The following is a 5,649-nucleotide window of genomic DNA, read 5'->3' as shown; positions in this document are numbered from 1 at the left end:
GGGACACACGCAAGAAATGAAAACTACCGGCATTTTATATAAACTGTCTTGTTAAGTAATTTTTTAAATGACATTTAATGCATATGTGTCAACATTTATGAAAGCAGCAGAAATGTAGTGGATGAGATTAACGCGTGTGATACATGTGGTAATACGTCTGTTAAAAAACGTTATTGAGATAGTAACATAAGGTATCAGTGGTCTGTTATATCATGCTTTGTACAAGTCATATCCCTTAAAAATGCTAATAAATGCAATTATACCTCTGTAGATCATTGAGTCTCTGGGTCATAAAAGGCTTTCCTGAGGTTACATATGTTGGCTGAGAAAACAGCAGTTTAAAAGTACATTTTGGGTTGGTGTTATCTCAATAAAGTCTTTTGCCTTGTGTTTTTCTTAGGAAAAAGATATATACACACAGACACACACACACACACACACACACACACACACACACACACACACACACATATATATATATATATATATATATATATATATATGTATATATTCTCAATCAAGAATAGAATAGAATTGGGCTGGTGAGATGACTCAGCAGTTAAGAGCACTCACTGACTGTTCTTCCATATTTCCTGAATTGAGTTCTCCGCAACCACATTGGCTCACAACCATCAATAAAGGGATCTGATGCCCTCTACTGGCATGGAGGTGTACATGCAGACAGAGCACTCATACACAGAAAGAAAGAAAGCGGAGGGAGAGGGTGAGGAGGGGAGGGAGAGAGAGAGAGAGAGAGAGAGGAGAGAGAGAGAGAGAGAGAGAGAGAGAGAGAGAGAGAGAGAAGAGAACAAGTGTATACCTCTGCAGACATTATACAGAAAATGAACGACTTTGAAATATTCAGCCCTAAACAGACACTCAGCCAATCAACTGATTGTTTCAATGAATCCCTCCACCTCAGAGCTCAGGGAAATCTACAGAAAAGGAGGCAAAAGAATATAGAGCCAGACTGGACAGAGAACACCAAAACCACAAGACCCTCTAAATCAATGGGGTCTAAGCCAGCAGTTCTCAGCCTTCCTAAGGCTGCAATCCATACATCTTGTGGTTCCTCAGGTGCTGATACCAACCATAAAGTTGCTTTCATCGCTACTTTGTATCTAATCTTGCTACTGTTATGAATTTTAATGTAAATATCTGATATCCATGTTATCGGATAGATGACCTCTGTGAAAGGATCGTGGTCACTACCCACAGGTTGAGAATCACTGTTCTAAGAGTTCCTGTCACTGACACAGTAACTTACCAGGCCACAGTCATGTGACTTATAAATCTGCCCACTTTTTTGAATTATTCAGAAAAAAATGTAACTTTCTTTTTATTCTTTATCTCTCATGCTTTCCCTAACACTGGGCTTTGTTGTCTCAATGTTTCCGTTTGCTTACTCTTTCTCCAAAGCCTTCCTCCCAACTATTTGTGTGTGTGGGCCAGGTGCCTGAACTCCATGCTGGTTTAAATCATTGGTCCTTTCCCTTTCTCTGCTCCATTCCCCTCCTCCTGCAGGCAGCTGTGGAGAGCTCACAGCATGCTTGTCTTAGAGTTTTCCTTTTAAACTCCAACATTGTCCTTAAGCTCCTATTTGAGTCCACTTTTAAATTCCTTTATTAACGAGAGTAAAGAACCCAAGAAGGGACCCTGATTTCCTTTGGATCACATAAGAACATGAATTGTGATCTGGGTATAAAGTGAATTTTTACAAAAATGGAGACAAGAAGCACATCTCTGGTGTTTGCTGGCCAGCAAGTCTAACCTACTAGGTGAGCTCCAGGTCAAATGAGATACTCTGTCTCTATTGTGTGGTAGCCATCAACCATAGAGGATTCAGTGTGTCCTCCTGCCTCACACAGATGCTTCTGCACCAACACATACACACACACACACACACACACACACACACACACACACACACACACAGAGAGAGAGAGAGAGAGAGACAGAGAGACAGAGACAGAGAGACAGAGACAGAGACAGACAGAGAGAGAGACAGACACACAGAGAGACATAGAGAGGTACACATTGTAAATTATATAGTCCTAACCCTTGAAGTAGAAAGGTTGATTTTAAAGGACTAGATCCTTTGGTTGATGATTTCCTTTCAGAAATAAGCCGAGAAACTTTGTACAGACAATTTCCCCACAGCCCATGTTTGCAAGACTGTCACTAATCATTTAGGAAAGTTTCTGTGCGTGGTCAGAGGACTCAAAATTATACTTGAAAAGCCAGACATGTCAGAAATGTACTTTAAAAGTTTATATGGAATTTTAGAATAACTTTGTGTTAATTTTTGAAGTTAAATCAATTTATGAGACTAAATTATAAACTACTACTATTTTCTTTCGTTTCAGTTTTTATATGAAAACTATTGTTTTATTTTCTAAATACAATCTACAGAAAATAACCATGTTTATTCTCATTTATATTTTGTTTAGATTAACTGTAATGGCTTAAAGTTCTCTTAAACAACAGCAAAGAGAATTAAACAACTCGATTAAAATCCTATAAGTATTTTAAACTGAATCTATACATTTAATTTTTAAGTGCTCCACTTTACGTCATGTTTAAAACATCAATGTGACAAACTTTTAGCATTTCAGGCATCCAGAAATGGTCTACTTGCTTCTTGCATGGATTTCGCATGTATGTATTTCTCCATTGATTAAAATAAGAAGGTCGTATTATGTTTACCATCTCTCAAGGTCCGGCTGAGCTGCTCACACAACCAAGCAGATTTCTTCAGAGGGTTACCAGATATTTACCTCTGCCTAGAGAACTGGAATATGGCAATGACCTTCTGGAAGCCCTGAAGAGAAAAGAGGAGGGCCACAGGAAGGATGCTCTTTACTTTCCTGGTCTATAGAGAAGCTCCTGCCTATCCCCTCTCCAAGTTCTGCCATATTTTTACCCTTTGAGCTAAACCATTATCAAATCGTCTGCACAGGACTCGGACGCTGCATATGAGGACATCAGTCTGCAGGTAGAGAAAGCCTGCCTTAGAAGCAATCCGTCAAGAAAGTGTTATTCAAGTCTACTGTCACAACAACAGTCAAAAGTAAGGCAATATAGAAAGAGGAATGCATTCACTCGCAGAAAGCAGGACCATTCTTTTTCTTTTTTTAACTTTTGAGGCTGAAATATAATTACAGAATGTTCTCTCCTCCCTCTCTTCCCTCCCCGCCTTCCCACCTGTGTACATCCCCTCACTCTCTCTCAAATCCACGGTCTCTCTTTACTTGTTGTTACAAATATGTATTCCTGAGTGTACAAATTAAACCTGCTCGGTCCCTACAATGTTACTTGTATGTATATGATTTCAGGGCTAACCACTGGGCATGGCTGCCTAAGCAAAACATTCGAACAAGGGTGACATCAGTCGATATGCTAACAGGAAAGGAAGAGTCATGGGACCTCCTGAGTCCTAGACAAAGAAGTACAGGCAACTAGGAAACACTGAAAGCAAGAGACAGCCTTCCCTGGGGAGCTCCCCAAATCAGTTGTCCACTTTTAAAAGTGCTGCAGTGAGCTAATGAAAAGATACTGAAAAGCAAAGGCCAGGGTGATGGGAGGTGAGGGGAGTGGGGGGAGGGTCAAGAAAATTAGAACATTTGCATTTGCTCATTTATCCTAAAGTTACACTCCCACCTTTTCAGACCCTGGAAGATGGCCTCTTCTCTTCGTCCTCTCCTTCTTGTTCATTTCTTAGAAGAAAAATGTATGGATATAAGTGCTCTAGAGTTTAGTCAGGCTGAGAAAAAAATGTTAAGGCCATTTTGGTGAGCCCCCAAGTGGTTGGTATCAGTTTTTTACCCAGAAAACAAAACAAAACAAAACAAAACAAACAAAAAACTAGGAATAGATGAAAAGCATCTACTAATCAAATTCAAGTCTTTGTGCACCCAAAGAAAAATTGTTCGTGCGATTGCAAACTGGTACAACCATTCTGGAAATCAGTCTGGAGGTTCCTCAGAAAATTGGACATTACACTACCTGAGGACCCAGCTATACCTCTCCTGGGCATATGCCCAAAAGATGCTCCAACATACAACAAAGACTCATGCTCCACTATGTTCATAGCAGCCTTATTTATAATAGCCAGAAGCTGGAAAGAACCCAGATGCCCTTCAACAGAGGAATGGATACAGAAAATGTGGTACATCTAAACAATGGAGTACTACTCAACTATCAAAAACAATGACTTGATGAAATTCATAGGCAAATGAAATGAACTAGAAAATATCATCCTGAGTGAGGTTACTCAATCACCAAAAACACACTTTAGGATGCACTCATTGATAAGTGGATATTAGCCAAAAAGTTTGAATTACCCAAGATGCAATCCACAAACCACAGGATGCTCAAGAAGAAGGATGACCAAAATGTGGATGCTCCCAATCCTTCTTAAAAAGGGGAAAAAATATCCATAGGAGGGGATATGGAAGCAAAGTTTAGAGCAGCAACTCAAGGAATGGCCATTCAGAGCCTGCCCCACATGTGGCATATATATATATATATATATATATATATATATATATATATATATATATATATCTCCACCAAAATTAGATAAGATTGATGAAGCTAAAAACATGCATGTTGAGAGGGACTGGATATAGATCTCTCCTGAGAGACACATCCAGAGCATGTCCAATACAGAGGTCAATGCTAACAGTGAACCACTGAATTGAGAACAGGACCCCCTTGGGGGGAATTAGAGGAAGGGTTGAAAGAGTTGAAAGAGCTTGTAACCCCATAAGAACAACAATGCCAACCAATCAGAGCTTCCAAGGACTAAACCACTACGGAAAGACTATACATGGACTGACCCAGGACTCCAACTGCATATGTAGCAGAGAATAGCCTTGTTGGGGCACCAATGGAAGGGAAAGCCCTTGGTCTTGCCAAGGTTGGACCCCCAGTGCAGGGGGATATGGGGGCAGTAAAGGGAGTGTATGGGGGAAATACCCATATGGGGGAGGGGAGGGGATGGGGACTTATGGACAGGAAACCAGGAAGGGGAATAACATTTGAAATGTAAGTAAAGAAGTATATCTAATAAAAAATTAAAAAATAATTCCAAAAAAAATAAATAAATAAGAAGGAGCCAGTTAGTCACTTCAGTTCTTCAGGCTATTACTTGAAGTTGTCTACTGTTTTAATAGTAGACTGTTTTACTATTTTAATAGCCCTCCTGTTTTAGTGTATTATTTAGTGTATATTTATCCCACCTGCTTCTTCCAACTCCAACACTTCTTGATGTTGGGGGAGCACCCTACACATTAAACACAGGCACGTGCATAGACACTTGGTAGTCTTACTTAGTGAGTATTGTAAGTGTGGGGATTGCCCTTCATTGTAATATGATGTTACACGCCAACTTGCACACCATGCTTTATGACTGAGGAAGGCCCATCCACACTAAAGGAAATACATGACAGCCGGTTACTTTTAAAGAGTAGTTTTGTGATGTTCCCTACATACTTTCTGTTTTGTTTTCCAGGTCTTTCTAAGGCCCGGCGCCCCAAACTGCTAAGAGCGAGTGCTTGCTCTGATTTAATAAGAAGCCGAGGCTATCATGCAGGAGGTGAGCAGAGGTGGATTGGATTCATAAGGGAGGAAATTAAATTTTCAAAT

Source organism: Rattus rattus, chromosome 1 (genome assembly GCF_011064425.1).
Source record: "Rattus rattus isolate New Zealand chromosome 1, Rrattus_CSIRO_v1, whole genome shotgun sequence".
In the NCBI taxonomy this organism is placed as follows: Eukaryota; Metazoa; Chordata; class Mammalia; order Rodentia; family Muridae; genus Rattus; species Rattus rattus.
This window is presented reverse-complemented; position numbering follows the sequence as displayed.